Source organism: Nothobranchius furzeri, chromosome 13 (assembly GCF_043380555.1).
Source record: "Nothobranchius furzeri strain GRZ-AD chromosome 13, NfurGRZ-RIMD1, whole genome shotgun sequence".
NCBI classification, from domain to species: Eukaryota; Metazoa; Chordata; class Actinopteri; order Cyprinodontiformes; family Nothobranchiidae; genus Nothobranchius; species Nothobranchius furzeri.
The window spans coordinates 47,685,979-47,706,739 of NC_091753.1; the positions used below are offsets into that span (position 1 = coordinate 47,685,979).

The 20,761-nt window shown below is 40.2% G+C and overlaps 1 long non-coding RNA gene across 1 annotated transcript in view; it reads left to right on the top strand.

Annotated features, from left to right (window-relative positions):
- The first annotated feature begins 13,804 nt into the window (after nt 1–13,804).
- LOC129163803 (uncharacterized) overlaps nt 13,805–20,761 on the top strand; it is a 215,879-nt gene continuing 208,922 nt past the window's right edge. The window contains exon 1 of the long non-coding RNA XR_008563590.2: nt 13,805–14,071. This is a non-coding gene — a long non-coding RNA (uncharacterized lncRNA). The remainder of the gene's footprint in view (nt 14,072–20,761) is intronic.

A 20,761-nucleotide genomic window follows, 5' to 3' on the forward strand; every position in this document is an offset into this window, starting at 1 on the left:
CTGAATGGAGCAAGCTGTCTTCTCTCTCTTTACAAAAACACTGTTTCTAAGCAGATGGGTTTCAGCTCGATGACCCCCCAACTGTCAGACAACAGCTCATCCTACTGAGCTCTAACCACACACCGCAGACCATCGCTGCTGTAACGGTCCAAACACCAACGCAGATTCAGGGTATTAAAACCTTCTGAGACGATCCAATTGAACCAAAGTTGTAGAGATTTACCCCTGGATTTATTTAATTTCATTTCATTACTCTGTTGAGTTAACTTTATTTTAATTATGGTTGTGTTACACATTTGTTTTATTTATTTAATCACATTTTATTGGATATTTTACTATCCGTATTAGCTCTTGCGATTTTACATGTTACGTATTTTAATCCTTCCACTGTTTCCTCTGTGGAGCCCTCTGCCTCGGGGTCGGCGGTGGCGGTTGGGACGCTCCTTGGGCAGTGCCCAGGTAGTGGTGGGTGTTGCCACCCTCCCTCCCAAGGCGCCCTGGATTGGTGTCTTGGTTGCTGCCGTGGATCTGCTGCTGTCGAGGCAGATGGCTCCCTTGATGGCGTGTCTTTCATTACCTGTCCAATCTGAGCTCAGCCTTGTGTTTACGGTGGACTTTTAATGTGTTATGTGTACGAGTGTGTGTGTGTGTGTGTGTGCCTAGGAATGGTTTGTGGATTGGAGGGTGAAACTCATAATTGTTTTAAGTGTGGGAAAGGGAGGGAATGTGGGTTATATGGGTCCGTTAAGCACTTTGTGTTGCTTGCTTTGCATGAAAAGTGCTTTATAAATAAAGTTTGATTTGATTTGATGATCAGCCCAGCAAAGAGGACACTTGTTGGTGATTCCAACCTCTAACCAACAGTATGAGTCAGAAATGCTGAAGTTATCTGTAAAAAAATGGAGTTCTAGTTTGTTTTCCATTAAGTTAAATGCATTTCGAAACTAACATCTTTGATTTGAATCCAGCAGGGATGTGACAGAGATCAAATCTAAGAAGTGACAGTTTTGTGTCCGCTGATGGTTCGTGACAACGGCAAACCAGCATCTACAATTAAAAAGCTGCTCTGTTTGCAGCTAATGAGGACGAGTCAGAGTGTTAGCTGCAGCACGTCGCCTCATGTCATCTCACAACCATTTGGTTCTAATATTTAGAGAAAAAAACACAAGTCATAAATAAATAAATACATATTTAGATCAGCCAGAAACAGGAGGTGTTCCTGATCGGTCTACAACACAGATTATGTCTGATAGGGCAGCTTTTCTAACAACGGTGTAGTGAGCTTTTTATCATGCCCTGCTATTTACATACAAAAATGTACAAATCTAGAAGAAGAAAACAAGCATGACTTAAAGTCCTCCTGGATATTAAAGAGACACGATGCAATTTTATCATTTAAATCCTCTTCTTGAGCCAGTAGCCTATGTGCTAAAATGACCCTTTACAGGGTTAATGAAAGGCCGCCAGCCCCATCACCACTTCAGTCTGGCAGTTTGCTCTGTTGAACTTGGAAAATGGAACGGACATAAACCTAATTAATACTTTCCATCAGCGCCGCGAGGGAGACACACACACATCGACAGAGACGTTGTGCTTTCAGGCTTCTCCGTCAGCTGAGGATTGTTGTAAAACAATTCCCCGCCAGGACAACAGAGGGCATAGCTCTGTTCAGAGGTATCCTGCCACCATTAGTCGTGTATCCGGTCCACAATAGTATATTTACTATTGTGGTTACATTGTTTTAATGTATTTCAGAGGCTTTTGAACACAGGCAAATTTGTCTCCATCCACTCTAAACCTCTAAACTCACGTTTCTCGTCTTTTCTGTCCACGAATAAAACGCTTGCCTCACATCTTTGTACTCCTTCAGTCACGGGTGAATAAACGTTCATAATTTCAGACTTTTCCCACGATGCATTATTCAATCTATTCCGTGTCTTGCCACTTAATATCTTTTAATCTTTTTGAGGGGGCGAAGGCGATGCTGTTGATGGATTTACAGGAAGCAGCATCCTGACCAATCACAAGCTTGTGGTCTCCCTCTCTTTCGACAGTCTGGCCATTCTCCTCTGACCTCTGGCATCAACAAGACAGTTTCGCCCACAGAACGCCACTCACTGGACGTCTTCCCTTTTTCAGACCATTCTCTGTAAACCCCTGAGATGGTTTTACGTGACAATCCCAGAAGATCTTTCTAAAATACTCAGACCAGCCCGTCTGGCACCAACAACTATGCCATGTTCACAGTCACTTAAATCACCTTTCTTCCTCGTTCTGAAGCTCGGTTTGAACTGCAGCAGATCGTCTTGACCACATCAACATGCCTAAATGCATTGAGTTGCCACCATGTGATTGGCTGATTAGTAAGTTGTGTTGACGAGCAGTCACAGGTGCACCCAATAAAGTGGCCAGGCAGTGAGTGTAACTAATACGTACTTCTTCAAGAGAAGCGTGAAAAAACTACGCTTTTTCCCTAAATTAGTAACTCAACATTGTGTACAATTTACATGGACGTAGTTCTGATTTTAGAAGTGGGGACACAAACAACCGGCGTGAGGACTGGGGGGTGGGGGGGTCTTTACAGTAAGTTGTAATGGGAAACGGGTTTAAACACAAACGGTTGTTTTCCACTTGGTCCTAGTGCTCAACCAGTGTCTTTTTGATACAGTGTAATATTGTTTTTGAATGGAAAAAGTGCAGGGGTCAGAAATTGACTAAGTGGGGGGTGGGGGTGGGGGGGCATGTCCCCCCCCCCCCAAAAAAAAACTACATCCATGCCTATTTATAGAAACTAAATCTGATTAACCGTCCTAAAATCTGTAAAATAGAATTTCTTTTGTTCTTTTGAGATCAAAGACTGAAGTGATGGTTGTGAAACGATGCACACAAGAGTTTAACGGTCAACTGGAGCCCATTAACAGAACAACCCACCCAGAAGGATCAGATCTTCACCTGAACAAAACTTTCACAGTCCTCCGATCATTCATCTGCTGTAGAGAGCGTTTAGGTGCTTTTTAAAAACAAGAGACTCCAACATGTCACCTGAAAACTACTGCATCACACTCAAACATCCCCTAAAGCAGCATCGCTGTGATTCTGCATGGCAAACGTACACAGAGAGCTGCTCACCACACACACTGGTAGATGCAGCCATTGATTGCTACACCGGGGTGCTCATTGGTTTCATTATGGTGTTTATCCGCTTGACATTTTCTCTCTCTGCATTGGGAAATATCGGTTTACATGTTGGCCATACAGATGCATCTGATTTTAGATTCGGAATAACCTGCTAATGACGTGAGAGCAAGTCATTCAGCTTTTCGTGCTGCATGCTTAACGTGGGAATAAGTGAATGAGTGTATAACAATTTGTGAAGAAGTATTTATGAAATAAATTGAAGTTTAGTTTTAAATTAAAGATTATTTGATCTCAATTCCAAGTCATCATTGTGGTCTGCAGCATTTTCACATGCTTTAGTACTGCACAGCATTTGCAGTCTGCAGAGAATCCCTGTTTTTCATAGCAGAATAACTGCAAATCATTAAGAAATTTTGTTGTCAGCAGTGCCTTTGCCGTGGCCTTGCCCAGTCTGCTGGTTCTTTCGTTTTATTGCTGGAGCATCTTGCTTGGACCTGAGGTTATGCTGAGTGTGGGGAAGCCTGTGGCCCTGACACCAAGGAGACAAATATGCAGGAGGTGCACCCCCAGGGTACCAGCTTCAGTGAATGTGAATAAGGAGTGTGTATTTTTTCATGACTCATAGGTGTTGTTTCCTCCATGTGCCACAGGATATTGCCTTATGTGCATGAGAATGCCCAGCTGCAGGACTTAGACTTGGCCCCAGTTCTCATACTTCCTGTTTTACTTCCGCCTTTATACACAATATACATGTAGAGAGGGAATTTAATGCATTAATTGTGATTAATTGATCAGAAAAAAATAACAACTTACATATTTAAACCTTTGAACCCGTGCATCCCCCAAGAAGGGGCTTCAAAATTTTAGCATCACAGTTTATGCCCTACAAATCAGTAAATATCATCAAGCGGCACCTCTTACAAGACTGCAGAGCTTGATCTAAAAGACCTATTTTATGTGACCCAAACAAAACTAAAACCCCAATTAAATGGATCAGGACAAATCATTCTTCATGACTTTTAAACTGTTATGTTTTCTAGCTGGTAGAAATCTGACAGACAGTAACTTTATCCATATGATCTTTATTACAGCAGGAGGGACAAGCATACGTGCAGCATTCATCTTGTAACTCGCAGCAGAACTTCCCCTGAACTCTACACTGCACCTCTATATACACGAGCAGTGCTCTGCTGCCACCTAGTGTTCAGTTCAGTACACATGTTCCATGTTCATTTACACTTAATCAATAACACATGTACTAATATTTACACATCCCAACAAACCCCACAGTGGTTACTTATAATGACGCTAAAATAATCAAATAGACTTTGTGGTTGCAGAAATATCATCATTTAAGTGTGGGTATGCCATCTGTGTCTCACTGACATTACTTTTTGGAGCGACGGTGGCACAGGAGTTAAGTGCTCGCCCTGTAATCAGAAAGTTGCAGGTTCGAGCCCCGCTCAGTCTGTTGCTGTCGTTGTGTCCTTGGGCAAGACACTTAACCCATGTTGCCTGCTGGTGGTGGTCGGAGGGACTGGTGGCGCCAGTGGTCGGCAGCCTCGCCTCTGTCAGTGCGCCCTAGGGCACTGTGGCTACATCGTAGCTCATCCCCACCAGTGTATGAATGTGTGTGTGAATGGGTGAATGACTGATTGTGTTGTAAAGCGCCTTGAGGGCTTCCAGGACTCTAGAAGGCGCTATATCATACAGGCCATTTACCATTTACCATTAGAAAACTTTTCTTGGGTGCAAATTGTCTTGAACAATTAAAAAGTGATTAATCAAGATTTATTAAATACAAAGCCTCTAATTTTTTAATTGATTTCCATCCCTAATATCTATATCTATAGATATAGATCGTAGCTAATCGAACCTGTAACCTTCCGATTACAGGGCGAGCTCTTAACTCCTGTGCCACCGTCACCCCAACACTTCATATATCCTATTATTAGTGAATTGATAACTTTCATTTGATTTTTGCAGATAAATATCACAAAGTACTTCACTGTCAGAACAGGATGAAATACAAGGAAGTAAACAAGAAACAAGCATGAACAAAATATAAGAAAACAAGAAATAAAATGAGATAAAAGGAAGTTTTAAAAGCCAGGTTTTATGCATACTCAAACCTTAAACATTATCTGTGCAAAATATGGAACAATTTCATTTTAATTTAGGCCAACTGAGCTAAACAAGCAGAGGGATTTCAAAAACTAAACATTGAATCTGTCATATTTGGTCATTTTAAGTGAGTGGAGAAGTAGCTGAAGAGTTTGATGTCTAATATGTTCATGGTGAGTACAGGTCGGGTCACTGAAAGAGCAAAAATGGATACAGATCATTTTAATTTGACATTTTAATGCCAATATCATCCAATTCTGAAAATATTGATATATAGTATTAAGAAATGTCTGGTACTTAACAGGCTGATTGTGATAATTGTGGTAATTAATGAAAACAATAAGCCATTGTTGCTCCAGTTTAACCAATAAAGATGAGATCAGACACAAATATTCCCTTATCTCCTTTCCAGTTTAATTAAAGTTGCTCGTAGATAAAAGTTGCTTTGTCTTCCCAAGCACTCGATTAGCAGGACATGTAGCAAGTTTGTTTACTCCTGTTTTTTCTCCTCATTGACAGTCAAATCAAGGAGAACTAAAAAAAAATAAACTTTCACCTTACAAATCAGTTTAAGCACTGATGTTTGCTCTTTTTCATTGCGTCTGATAATAAGTAGAAATTTCATTACCTTTGCTTGTTTTCTTCAAAACTTGATCTTAAAGAAAAGGATCGGGCACCAAAAGGACATCCTGAATGAAGGTGGGGGAATAATTTCCACATACTCATTATTTTAAAGAGATTAAAAAAAACATATGAAAGGAGGAACATCAAAGGTTCAGGACGTCACTGAAATCACTATTCTGGTATGGTTTTTCAATATTAAAATAACTTTGAAGTTCCATGTTGCTTTTTTTTTGTAAACCTCACAAAGAAACTGACACCCCGTGCTGTAATATCGGCTGGTCTTCGTTTGGTATGTTCAGGTGCAGGCGACCTTATCTGGGTTTGTTTTAATTGAATGACCCATTGCTTTGAATAGAGGTAGCTCATCGGTGCGCGCTGAGGAGTCGGATCCTCTGTGAGTTCATTGAAGTGTCAAAATAACAAATGATCAGACAGCCCAAGGAGAGTCCACATTCCACAACTGCCACGGTGCAGAACCATTCAGGAAATAGCAACGTGTCTGTCAGGCTCCTTCCCTCTGGAGACGTAACGTCTCCCTAAATGATGTCCGAACATCATGAGCTGTAATTTGCTGTTATGTCAGCGCTGCATACACTTCACTTTGTGGATTCCTGTGCACCATGACTCTTTCCAGCCTTCTTTTTCCCTCCTCCTTCACTTCTACTCCTCTTCTCTGTCCAATTCTGGCTCTATGCAAAGACGATCGTAATAGTCCCCACGGAGCAGGATTTGGACAGGTTTCTTATGTAACTGGGCCTTTCTTGTGCTGCTTCTCTGCTTCTCCTTTCTCCCTTCTTTTTTCTTTCCCCGTTCATGCTCAGAACTTTATTCTTTAATTGTTAGAAAATGCTGGTTGAGTTCCCTAAAGGCTATAGCGCCTGACCTCAGCTGTGCTCGCTTTTCGTGAGTTTGCACGAGCGTCGCCGTGGCTGCAGTGAGAGCCGACTTTAATTCTGTGCAACCTCTATCTCTTTATGTATCAAATTCCTCAGCGTAGAGATACACTTTTTGGCACTTCCCTTTTCTGCTTTCACATTTTTATTCAGCGTTTCCTTGAAATGTCTCTGTGGCGAGTGCTGAACATTATCGCCTTGTGCACAATGGGAGTACAAGTGGAGCTCGTTCATTAAAACTTGTTGATTTGAATTTATGCTCAAGTTCTTTTTGGAAAATAAAACAAAAAATATTGCTTATTTCCATGTTTCAGCCTAGGATTCAGATTACATCTCCATTTCACGTAGGCTCAGCTAAGCAGACCCCTTGAGGGGAGGCCACAGCCTCAGGCGTTGCTACGGTACAATATGTCTCGGTGCTCTAACCCTCTCCATCCTCAGGGTTATGCACCGCTGCAGCACAGCAGGTTTTCTTCTGCTTGTGTCGACACAATGCTTTATTTAAAATAACTGTTTCATTGCTACGTTCGCTCATCAAAGTGAAAGCCTACTCACTTGCTAAAACATCAGTTGAACCCTGTCTTGTGTCAGGGTGAGAGGACTGTGCTGTCTCTGGAATCGAGAGCAGCTTTGCAACACTTCCTGCTTGGAGACGATGTTCCGACATTCCTTTAGGAGTTCCTTGGACGATGGGACAGAAGCTGGGGAAGCTGACCAGCCAGTCATGTGGAAGTGATGGAGAGAAATGAAAAGTACAGTTGATATTAAATGGAAAAAGAAAATCTTTGGAAATCACAATTTTTGTTCAAAATGTTCAAATGTGATCTCTATGTACGTTTCTGAAAGTAGAAGTTAGTTGGAGGAGTGGGGGGTAGAAGACAGCAGGATTTAAGCTTGGCTTATGCTTGACACGTCCGCGAGGTTCGCACGGCTCCGCGCGGCAAAATTGCGTCATTTTAACAACCACGCCCCTCCACTGCGCCTCCGCACGGCCCAAACTTTCCACACCGCACACCTAGGAAATTTTCTAACCAAGCGGACGGTTGGACGCGGAAAAACATGGCGGACTGGCAAGAACTAGTACGGCAGAGGTTCGTTATGTAATAGATGTTAAAGAGTTACATTTTAATTAATGACCAGAGATATTAATGATCCATATCTAGTATGGACCCCATCTCTGGACACTGGGCTTTTTAAATCAGAAGAGTGTTTTTTTTATTACAGGGAAATTTAATACACTTTGCATGAAATGGGAGACAAGAGAAGAGAGAGAGACCTCCAACGTTTAAGCAAAATGTATTATCTAAATTATTTTAAACAGTTTAACAGGACTAACTCTCTAGTGATGGATGCTCATGGAATGAATGTGAGGTGGAGTGTGTGTTGGTGCGATGTCAGTTCAGAACCTCCGTTCTGGAGAAGCGAGTCTGAGTGGGAGATGATGTTTTGCTCCTAACTGATCAACGTTTGAACCGTGGTCAGAAAACAACATGAGACGCCATCTGTGCCGATCTACATTACCCGTCAGTGAGACCTCCGTCTTAGATCAGGCTGCCAGGTTCACGACCTTCCATTGGTACTGGAGCCGATGAAACAGCGTCCTCAGCACGACAAACCAGTCTTTGGATAGTCTCCAGGTAAAAAGCGGCAGGTGTTTCACAGCGTCAAAGGGACCCCCCTTTGGGTCAGCGAGTTCAGCTTTTGTTCTGAAGGAACCGTTGTTTTGTTGATAACAACGACAGGATTTCCCAGCTTGGCAGTTCTCGGCTTAATAGTAAAAAGTACAGATGGCCGGTCCGTACTTCACTTAGCAATGATGAACTTCAGGGGATCTTGAGAGCCGGCTGAATACTGAACTGAAAACGGTGTTGTTCTGTTTTATTAATCTTGATGTTTATGATTCTGGATGAATCACAGCTGACAGATTAAATAAACACCACAGAGACTCTGCCACGCTTCAGAGTGAAGGTTCTGATTGGATTTGCGACCGGAATGTGTCGTGATTATTTATCTTTTGTGTGTCAGCTGACTAGTGGCTAGCATAAGTCATTTACTTATTAAACATTATTCATAACATTGTGATTTCACAGATCGGTCACATGGTTATTATTGACTAACAGTTGTTTTGATTAGCTTTATTAAAATAAAGTTCTTTGATTAATTAAAAGAAAAGAGTTCATTCTTCGTTCTTCTGTCTTCACTGCTGGAATGTAACAGTATAGAAGTGAATGCATGACCTTGGCTGTTTCATGCGCTCTGGCACTGTGCCAAACAGAAACAGCTGTTAGAAGGGAGAAATGGCTCCTTCATCACGTTACAGTAAATACAGACATTTGTATGATTCAGCTCTCAAGATCACGGTGATCAACATGTTGTTAATAATTCTTGGGAGAGAAATAGCTCGCACTGTCAGAAAAACGAGGACGCTGTTAAAAAATGCTGGAATGCCATGTTGTAAACAACAGTAATTTTTACTTCTACTATGGTGTAGTGTTGGATGCATGCCGTAGAGCTCCATGCTGCCCCGTTCAGTTTGGGAGAATGTTGGCTCACCGCAGAGACCAGCCGCATGAACCATAAACGCTGCAAGTTGTGAAGCGCGTTCCATCCGCGAGCCGCATCACCAAGCGGAAACTAAATACGTCAAGCATAAACCAAGCCTTCGAGTCTTACTTATTTATATTCATAATGTGCAAAATCTCACCTCTGAGCAACACGACTCTTCTGCTGCCTCCGTTCGCTCCTCTTTCGTGGGTAAAAAATGCAACATTGATGTGTCCTCTTCACAAATAACACAAACCTCAACGTGTTCCAACAGATTGCAGCTCATGCTAATGCTAATGGTTAGCTTCTACACTCTCTACTCTCTCCTGGCTGCAAAATCAACACAGCGATCCCAGTTTGCAAGCGAAGACAGGTGAGCCATGAATGCAAATTTACAGTGTGATGCACATCTGTGTGGCTTTTTCTGACCCAACTGTTTCTTCTCTGGTTTTTATTTCTGCGGCTAATGCAGGAAATAGGGGGTAAAAAACTATGCATGTGAAACTCAGTGTGATGATCATATTCCAAAAAGAGCAATTATCACGTTTTTTTTTGTAAATCTCCATTTCAAAGTGACACTGCTTCTCCCCCTACAGGTTGAAATCGGAATTACAACGTTGTAAACAACCCTGCCACAGCCTTTGAATGAAGGCCGTGCCCATGTTCACTCTGGTTCTAGCTCTTTACTTTGTCTCCAAAGACATTACTCTCTTACCTTTACTTCCAGACTCCACCACGATGCCAACAAAAAAACGAAATTCTTCTTGTAATGATTTTTATTGGCGGTCAGCCAACTGAGAATGCTAACTGCTAGCCTTGTGTGAGCTACCGACACAGTCAACTCAACCCTGAGCTAACCATACCTGAACCACCAAAGTTGTTTAGTGCAGTTTCTGGCCAGATGAGGGCTGCACAGTGCTGTCCCATGAGTAGTGGCTCAGGTTTCTGGCTCAAGAATCAACAAAACCAGTTTGAAAGTAATAGCTTAAAGGTTGAATTTGGAACGATGTAATAAAACGTGATAATAATAAAAAAATAAAAAACAGTATCTCCATGGAGTGTTTAGAGGTATGCAGAATGAAGTTAAAATGTTTCCTTTAAACACTATATTTTAATAAAAAAATAATCAAACATTTATTTTGATGGGCACGACACTGGGTTTACGTTTACACCCACCAACCAATAGAGGAAACTGTTGCGGGATGACATACAGTCCGCTCGGCACAACGAGACGAGAAGAGGAGCGACCACAAAAGATATAAAACCAGAGTGAGCTTATAGGTGAAGCCTACAACAGATGGACCTAAACAAAAGATTCCACGTATCGACAGCGTGTCCTGGCATCACGATGGCTGGAAACCTTGTTCTGTTGTTGCAACTACAACCTCCACACACTAGATATCGCTTTCGTTCGTGTTCCAAATTCCAGCTTTAAAAAGTGTGGAAAACTCCTAAGTGTTACTTTGACGTAAGTCAGAAGTTTTTTTTTTAGATCAACATAATTAAAGCTGCTATAGCAAATCTACAGAAAAAGCCAGGTTTTGAATGAAAACACCGCCACAGAACACTCCCCCTCACCCCCCACCCCCACCCCACCTTAGATATCTTCCTTGAAATGCTTCTGTCGGAACTGAAGACCCACATTGCCAGAGGAAACGAGAGAGTGCTAAACACCAGTCTCCATTTTCTATGTCCAAACATCTTTTGTTGTCCGTGACTTCAAATGGTGTTTTTCTTTTTGGGACTGAAGTGGAAGCAGCTGGCTGTTTCTCCATCCCTGATATTACTGAGTGGAGAACCTCTCACACCAGTGGTGATCTGTTGTTAAATGTGTGATGAATGGAGGACCCGGGGAGGTTGGTGTAACAACAACCGAATAGTCCAGTGGTTGCTTTCAGTGTGTTATTGGTGGAGGTTTCTGGACAAACTTGAAAGAACCACTTTATGAAATGTTTTGTTTTCTTTTATCTCAACAATATATTTATAGCTAAATTATGTTAGAAGGATTTTAAGAAGCATGAAAAAGGTATTTTAAGCTAATTTGTTTTCAAATGTTGCCATTGACGCTAATGAAGTTGGTTTGGACAAAATAAAGATGCCTTTAGTGTACTGGTGTGTTTCAAACCCTAACCCATCAATATGTATTCTGGTCCAGTCTTCATAAGAAATCTGTCTCAGGTCTGAAGGATTCCCTCTCCAGACCACATGTTTTAGCCCTTTCCACAAACCCTCAGCAAGTTTTCAGTCATTGCTATGGTTTGATTATTTCAGTTTCATTAGGTTTTGTTGAACCAGAACTTAAAGGAGCGTCTGAGAAAACAGACTTCCCCAAAACTCTGTGTGTATTTCTGGGAACCATATTGAAAGCAGACTTTGGAGGAAACATCAGTTTCTCTCCCTCAAACTCTCAGGTTGAAGGACACAACAAAAGCAGATTTCTCAGATCAAACTCTTCAAGCAAAGCTGGGAGACAGGAAGTCAACACTGTGGCTCTTGAGTTTTTCTTCTCCTGGCGTGACTTTCAAAATCGGGTCTGTTCCTTCTCCAGCCGACTTTCACATCAGCGCCCAAGAAAAGAAAGTGAAGCTCTGCTGCTGACACACCACTCAGAGCTGTCAAGGTGCTTCGGTTACTGCCAACTCCACGGCTTCAGATCAGCTGGTACATCCTGGAGCATCATCACAACGTCATTATTTACAAGCCATTGTGCCTCGTAATCAACTAATAAAAGTCAACATTCTGAAAATAGAGAGGGAGAAGCCACGAGATGCGTTACGACGGTCATTAATGCAGGAAAATGAAGTTAATGTGCAGCATCACTCTGAAGAGCTATAATTAAACAAGAAGGTCCCAACTGTGTGTTTCCTGTGAAGCTGCAGGCAATGCATGCATGTCTGCAGAGTGGGAGATAACACTGCTGCGTTTTGGGAATATCTCCTCAAGCCAGCGGCATCCTCGTCTAACACTCACTCTTTTTGCTTGATTGATGTCGTGATTTAGCCCAGTGACCCGTGTGTTTTCGGACAAATGTGTGAAGATTTTTTGGGGGAAAATTTTAGGATGACCTGTCCAAAATTGTTCTGCGCAGTTCTGAACAGGTTATCCCGTCTGCAGCTATAGAAACACACACAACAAGAGTAGATAGTCAGAGAGAAAATGTCACATCTGAAGGCGTGGACACGTCTGCTGGAGGCTTTAAGGAGGAGAAAACAAGGTAGTGGGGACAGTGTGATACCAAGTCTTACATGATGCCTTCAAAGGAAGGTGGAGAGATGTTTGGGTCGACTTTTAAATCCGCTCTTTCATGCCCGTGATTCCTGGAACCAACAGTGACCCCTCAAGACTGAGATTTGTGCTGTGTTTAAAGGCCCTGCTGCTGTCCTGCACTATCGCAAACCCTGAGTTATCCTGATAAAGAACAAAGCCGAGGATCTGGTGTCACTGGCTGCAGCGCGTCAATCCCTAGGGATTCTGGAAGATTTTTTCTTTTCATGAATAAGCAGTGAAAGACAAGAGTTAAGGCGATGGACTCAGAAGACACAATTTATCAGGACAGAGTCAAAATACTGGAAACTTCCCTGAAAGCATGTAACGTTTATTGGAAAGAGCGGTGAATTTTAACCAAGGATCTTTAACCCTTTTTGTCCTACATGCTTAATGAGTTTATTACTGTAACAACAATGCCTATTTCATTACTTTTGGTCGCACTTAAAAATTAATCCTTGTGGGATTTGTTGGAATGTGTGAATATTACTATAGGTGTTATTGATGAAATGTAAACATATGTAGAACATTGTATGAACGTGTTTTATTTCCTTTCCCGACTGAAGATAATTAGATTTCAGGAAGAATATCTATTTGGAAAAATGAAGCTTCAGTTTGAAACCTCAGTGAAGTCATAGTTAAACATGTTGACATTAGCTGCACAAGTTTGAGTTTGATAAAGAGAAGAACAACAGTCAGTTTCTATGTCGACAATTTAGAGATGTCTCAAGCAGGGTGGCACCATCTGTGCCATTTGACTTTTTTCTTGTGCAATAATACATTTAAAATTATTATGTGACTAAACAGATTCAAAACAGTCAAATGCAGCAGTTTTTATAAATTTGTGAAAATTCTGAATGAATTTTTTGTCCCTATTTTCTCAAATTTCCTAAATCAATAACATTGACACAACTGAATGTTGAGTCCAAATGGAAGATATTTATTTTAAAAATATTGTAAATATATGCAAACTAAAAATATAAATATTAACCAAAAAGCTTTAATAAAAAAACAGTAAAAATGTGTAGATCTTTATTTTTGTAAACAATGTAGTCATTTTGTGACGAATACAGTTTTAAACTGCTGCTTGCTATTTAAATGGCTGCACGTGCACGTCACGTGTAACGATGCAGCTGTGGGTATATTAGAGCAGTTCCCGAAGCCCATCACGCAGCCTTATATCTCCGTGACTGATTGGTCAATTCGGATGACCGTCACCTCTTTTGGATCGTTAGGGCCATTAAAATGAGGCGGCACCAAAATGAGATTGACAGTACAGTCAGCCAATGAGACTCGTCAAAACACAGACATGCACGAAAGACAAACAAGGCCAGCCATCAGAGGTGTTCGAGTTGCCAAACTGTTTTCGGTGATAAAGCTTTTGCTTTCCGTCTCAACTGTTTCCAGTGTAACACAACAGGTAGGGCTAATTATAAATGAAGAGAAATGTGGATTAAACGAATTTTCAAGGCACAACATCAAAGGTAAGAAACTTTTTTTTTTTTGCTCAGCTGGGAGAAAAACGACTTGTTTGTTTATCTTTGGCTTATTTCTCTGTGTAACTGAAGTGCCGAGTATTGTGAGACATATTTGGATTCATTACGACCTAAGCTTCAAAATGGTTGGAATGTGTGCAGAAAGAGAAGTTTAATGGTGTTACAGACAGAAAGGTGTTTATTTATTTATTTATTTATCGATTTATGTATTCATTTATTTTTAATGAAAGTTCATGAATGTTTTCATGTACATTTAACTAAATCCTAACTAGATATCCTTAAGTCACCTGTCTTTGTTTCTGGTTAACTGGGTTTCCTGACTCACTGATGCCAAACAAAGGATCAGTTCCTTCCTATCAGTGCTGGCAGAAGTACTTAATTTTTTAAACTAAAGCAAATGTACAGATAAATGTGAATCAAGGAGTCAATTTTTTAATGTATGTAAAGGTGAAAAAAAAGTATTCAATCAACATTTAAATATGCGTGTAGACGTTTTCTGTTGGACTGGGGTGGAGGGGGCAAAATGCAAATATAAGTGCTATTGAGTACCTTTGGAACTGTAGTTCATGGACAATGGAGAGTGCTGCCAGTCTCCCATCGGACTGCAAATGCAAATGAAAGTATTTTTACTTAGGAAACGTTGGATTCATTCATGCCAAGCTTACATGCGGCAGCACTGTTTCCCTCCTTTACTGCCAGATCGATGGCCTTCAACTTGAATGCGGCATCATATGAACTCATACGTGTAGTTACCGAGATGAGGGGGTATGGATTAGAAAAAAATTCTTCGTTGTGCCGGCTGCTTGCATGTGCTAAATTAAAATGAGCACTTTCTTCAGTTTGTACTTTTCACTTCCACCTGTTTCACTCTCTGCTAAAGCGCCCCCTTGTAGGTAAAGGAACATCTTCAGTAAAGCCGCACCTCATTATAAGCCGCATGGTTCAAAGCTTGGGAAAAAGTAGCGGCTTATAGTCCGGAAAATACGGTAATTTGATTGGCAAAAGCCACGTGTCTCAATCCAGTCACACTTTGACTTGGGTCACTAGGAGGTCACGTCATTTAATGTTGCAGCTGAAATTTAGCAGTTGAATTTTACAGATAAAATTTTTGCTGGTATTTAAAGTAAAAAAAAACAAATACTAAATTTCACTGAAAAAAATTATTTCTAAAATTCAGTGTCTTAAAAGATGTTTTTATTATTACACTCAAAAAATTACTTCAGGAAGTGGTATCAACTAGTTCCACTAAACCTAGGTGATTACATTTAAATCTATATCTATCTATCTATCTATCTATCTATCTATCTATCTATCTATCTATCTATCTATGTATCTATCTATCTATGTATCTATCTATCTATCTATCTATCTATCTATCTATCTATCTATCTATCTATCTATCTATCTATCTATCTATCTATCTATCTATCTATCTATCTATCTATCTATCTATCTTCATTTATCTTGTTATATGTTGTCATGTTAAAACTGTGTATAATACTCTTTACATTTATGTTTAGTAGATCCAGTTGACATAACTTGTTTAAGTAAATTCAACATTTAATTTTTTAGCATGTAGGCATTCACATTCAGTAAACTATTTTGTGGTGGCTCTTTCTTCTAATACAGATGGTTCAAACATAAAACTTAATGATCTTTCAAGCACAGACACACCTGCTGTGTGATTCTTACGTTTTTATTTGTAATAAATTGGACTTTTGCATCTCCTGGAGCTCTCTCCCACTTTGCAAGTCTAACTGTAATTCCTTTTTGTCTGATATCAAACAGAACTGCTAACTTGTAAAGCCCCGTTCCAACTACTTTGGATTCAAAGATATGGACTCAGTTAAAAGACTTCTTTTTTTATAATTTAACAATTTTACTGAGTAATTAACAATCCTAGGTTCACAAAGGCAAAATTGCTGCATAAGTTTGTGTCATTAGAGCTACCTCTGTATTTCACAAGCTAGATTCTGGTAAAATGATGCACATCTAACTAGGAATGTATAAATATATTTCCTTAGTATATTAGTATATTACACTCGTACTGGCTCCTCTGGCTTACGCGAGGCAAATAAAGCTGCTAAAAAGAAAAGCTTTTATTGTATTTTTCAGGGCTGCAACAAACGATTATATGGATCATCGATGAATCGGATGGGGTCTTGACTTGATTAATCGGATTAAACAGGAAAATTTAAATCAAATCAAATCAAACTTTATAAAGTGCTTTTCATACAAAAAAATGTAACTCTTACTAGAAAAATTTTCAGCCTTATTTCCTGATCAATGAAGCTGCTTGATAGGGATGTAAGAAAATATCGATATGGCACTATATCGTGATATTTTTTTTCCCTGCAATATGATATTGATATTCAACAGCCGTATATCAAATTTTTGGAAGAATTTACTGTAATTTCTGGACTATAGAGCGCACCTCAATATAAGCAGCACCTACTAGGTTTTTAAAAAAAACATGGAACTGCACTTATATAAGCCGCACCGGGCTAAAAGCCGCAGATATCTACCGGATACTACTGAATTAAAAACGTAGTTTAACTGAATGTAACTGAACTGATCAGTATCAAACAAAACAGAAAAGTTATTGATTAGTTTATTCATCGTCCTCCTGCGCACTGAAACCACTGAAGTCATCTTCTTCAGTGTCGGAGTTGAACGGCCTCAGGAGAGCTTCGTCACATACTTTTTCTGTGGAGATGTCAGTGTCGCTGTCTGTGTTGCTGTCATCATCCCCGGGTGAAGCTGGCTTGAATGAGTTCTTCCCGCTGCCGTCTCCAGCGCCGAACCATGGATTCATTCATGCCAAGCTTACGTGCGGCAGCACTGTGTCCCTCCTTTACTGCCAGATCGATGGCTTTCAACTTAAATGCGGCATTATATGAACTCATACGTGTAGTTTTCATGATGAGGGGGTATGGATTTGAAAAAAAATCTTCGTTGTGCCGGCTGCTTGCATGTGCTAAATTAAAATGAGCATTTTCTTTAATTTCCACTTTTGACTTCCACCTGTTTCACTTTCTGCTAAAGCGCCCCCTGGGAGGTGAAGGGAAATCTTCAGTAAAGCTGCACCTCATTATAAGCCGCATGGTTCAAAGCGTGGGAAAAAGTAGCGGCTTATAGTCCGGAAAATACGGTACATGCAAACATTTGTTATTTATTTTTTTCTTTTGGTGCAATTCAAACACTGACCACTAGGAAGCAGCAGTGTGCAATGGGTTTTGTTTCCACCATTGAAATGTAAATTCCTCTATTATGGTTGAGATACTTTATGTTAAACATGTTAAGTATCAATTTGGACTGTTTATTGAATTTTCCTACAATAAATTCAGTCTAAAAAATCGCTGATAACGTCTGACTGAATGTATCGCAATATATCGCGATATGTTCTATCATCTCCCCTGTATCATGATTAATATCTTACTGCTAGAATTTCACCAATACACATCCCCACTGTTGGACATCTATTTGTTTTTTATTCCATGTCTTCTTCCAGATTAAAGGAGATTAAGGACCTCATGGGAGGAATGAGAAAGTGCTCCAACAAAACTCAGAATTAATTTTGTATTTCACAAATGGTCCCCAAGGACGAGCATGAAACTGACTCAGAAACTCTGAAAACTATTAAGATAAATTACTTAGAAAGCTTTTGTGTCCCTGTCTGTTTGTCCATCCTGAACTGCTGGAGTGAGCCATGACTGGGGTAGCATGCTAATGTAGCGATAAATATAGATTTATATCTATATTTCAAATGTGGCGTAGATTTAGCTTGTTTAGTTGTTTATAAGCTCATATTAATTAATCGAGGCACCACCAGTTTTGTGGAACTGGACCATTGGATTTACTGTCTACATCTGCTCATATTAATCAGTCTCAAAGCTAACACCATGCACCAATTATTCTCGAGAATTGCTAGAAATGATCAGGCTTTATTGACGTTTTTGTGAGTTCATTACAAACATCAGTTAAGGCATGGACAAAAGAACCAAACACATCTCATTGTTTCATGCACAGTAGTTAACCCAAAGCTTTATGGCAGTGATATGGAATAACTGATCTGTAATAACGTGGAAATTTGGTGACACCACGATTATAGGAAAATGGGGAATAATTTCTAAAAGGGAGCAAAGTGACATTGTGTGTGTGTGTGTGTGTGTGTGTGTGTGTGTGTGTGTGTGTGTGTGTGTGTGTGTGTGTGTGTGTGTGTGTTCCTGTGGGTGAGTGGATGCAAACGAGAGGTGGCATGTGTGTTAGCAGAGAAAAGAGGATACATCTTCAGAGCTAAACGTGAATTTTGATCAAAATAAACACGCCAGAAAAGAAATGCAATAATCTGAATTCACGAATCAGCTTATGGCAGAAAACCAGCCAGATAGAAATGCTCACAGACCTGCTTTCCGTCGCCGGAAGGGTGGCCAGCGGCTCCAACAGCCTGGGCTCCTGGCTCGTGCCGAGGACTTTTTGGATTAAATGGTGCTGGCTCCCTGGTCGGTCAACGTCGGTCGTGGAAGGGGAGGATATTGTAATCCTCGATCGTGGCTTGACTTTTCGGTTCCTCCAGCTACACCAAACATGGAATTCAGATCGCCACTCAGAATTATCCAAAACGAGATCGAATCAGAGAAACGGTTCCAACTTGGGGTTCACTCTTAATGTGAGAACTCGACCGAACACGCTGACTTCCGGTTTCATGTAGAAAGTCAAAACAAAACAAACGGACTTGCTTCTAAGTTTTACCGCAACTTTTGAGAGCTAATTACTTGACAACTCTAAAGCACCGGGTTCTGCTAGGCCAAGATGGAAACAGCCCGCAGGGATTTGTGCTTAAGGCATCCTTTGTTCTTTGCTCTGCCACACACAGGTCTGAACTTCTGGTTTTATAAACTTTCTTGGTCACACCCAGATGTATTTCACTCATTAACCACTAGATGGCACTGTGGCTCTTTCAAATAAACTCAACAATGAAAAGTTCATATCACAATTTACCAAACTCATTCCAGATGAGGCATCAAAGTATTGCTTTTAACAGGAAAGAACTAAATTTATGTCTTAAAACTGGACAATTTTACCACTGGCATGAATTTTCACTGGAGAAACAAAAATTGGCAGAGGTTTAACATAAAAGAAAAAACGCAAAACAAGCAGTTATGTCACGGTCTTTAAACTTCCAAAAAACGATTTCCAACTAAAGGCCGTTGGTGAGAATGGGTGATTTCCTTCAAGCACGCACTTTTAGACTTGATTTCTTGCAAATTTTATAAATGGTTTATTCTTCCAAAAAAAAAGTTCAAAATTCATTCAAAAATTCTACTTTTCATCCAACGAAAATTAACCTTAAATTAAATTATCAGGTCTAAAAAATGGTCAAAAAATCATTTAACCAAATCCTTCCATCTCCCCTGACACTTGGCAAACAAAAATTTTCCACACGCTTAATGACTAAGGCGTGTCCAAAAAGTTCACAACTACATCAATTTACCAAAAAATTAAAAATTAACACATTTTAATTGTAACTTCACTTATTATAAAAGGAATGATAAGAAATTCTAAAAGAAATTTATAACCAACAGATTTATGCTACTTTACTGAAATGGCCACCGCAAGTTACGTTTGTAACTGATAAGATTTTAAACATATACTTGGAACACCTTGACATTTAATGGTGAACAAACCTAAAACACCTTCTTTGATCGTGGATAAACAGGAATGCAAGGTTTATAAAGATTCAAGTCTTGAATCTCCCAGGAGGTCCTAAGAGAAGGTTTGCAACTTCCCGTCTTGAGAAAAGGGTCAGTCTGAGGTTTATGTAAAACAGGCCAGTTTTCTGTTATTGGTCCTGCGCCTCCGGACTGGCGCAGAAGGGAGACCAGTCAAATTGGTGCAATTTACGACCCTGAGAGAGAGTCGTAGGAGGTAACCGGAACGCTGAAGCTGCAGGCCAGTGTCATGTTTCCCTTTTGATTTTCTTCTATTAAATGTGAGAGGAAAACTTTGTGAAAATAGTTATGTTCTTTTTTGTGTGAATCCACGAAAGTTAATCTGAGAATATAAAAATGTGGATTTCCTCTACATTAATCAGGGAAAGTGCATTTATCTGCTCCTACTGCTAAAAGTCTTAAAACTTTCCTAAGAACCCCAATTCAACTAATTTTCCTGTTTAAAATAAAACAGCAAATTTTATTTTAGAATTGAACATTTCAAAAAGAAAGTAGTTGGCATGAAGACCTGGAGATGAACCCAAACGCTGTAATGCTGTTGCTCAGTTTGTGTTGCTCATGAAGCTGATGGGGAATTTCAAACTCGATTCCTTTTAGTTCCATTAACCTGGTGCAAGACGTGTATGTGTGTGTGTGTGTGTGCACACGTGTGTGTGTGTGTGTGCACACGTGTGTGTGTGTGTGTGTGTGTGAGAGAGAGAGTGTGTGTGTGTGTGTGCGCATGTGTGTGTGTGTGCGCATAATAAATGCCCAATAACCTGGGAGATGAAATACTGTCATCATAATTGGACACATAGACGAATAATTAAACAACACGTGTGTGTGTGTGTGTGTGTGTGTGTGTGTGTGTGTGTGTGTGTGTGTGTGTGTGTGTGTGTGTGTGTGTGTGTGTGTGTGGTATATTTTTGCATTGGCATTTTAGACACTGAAAATGCAAAAATAAAAG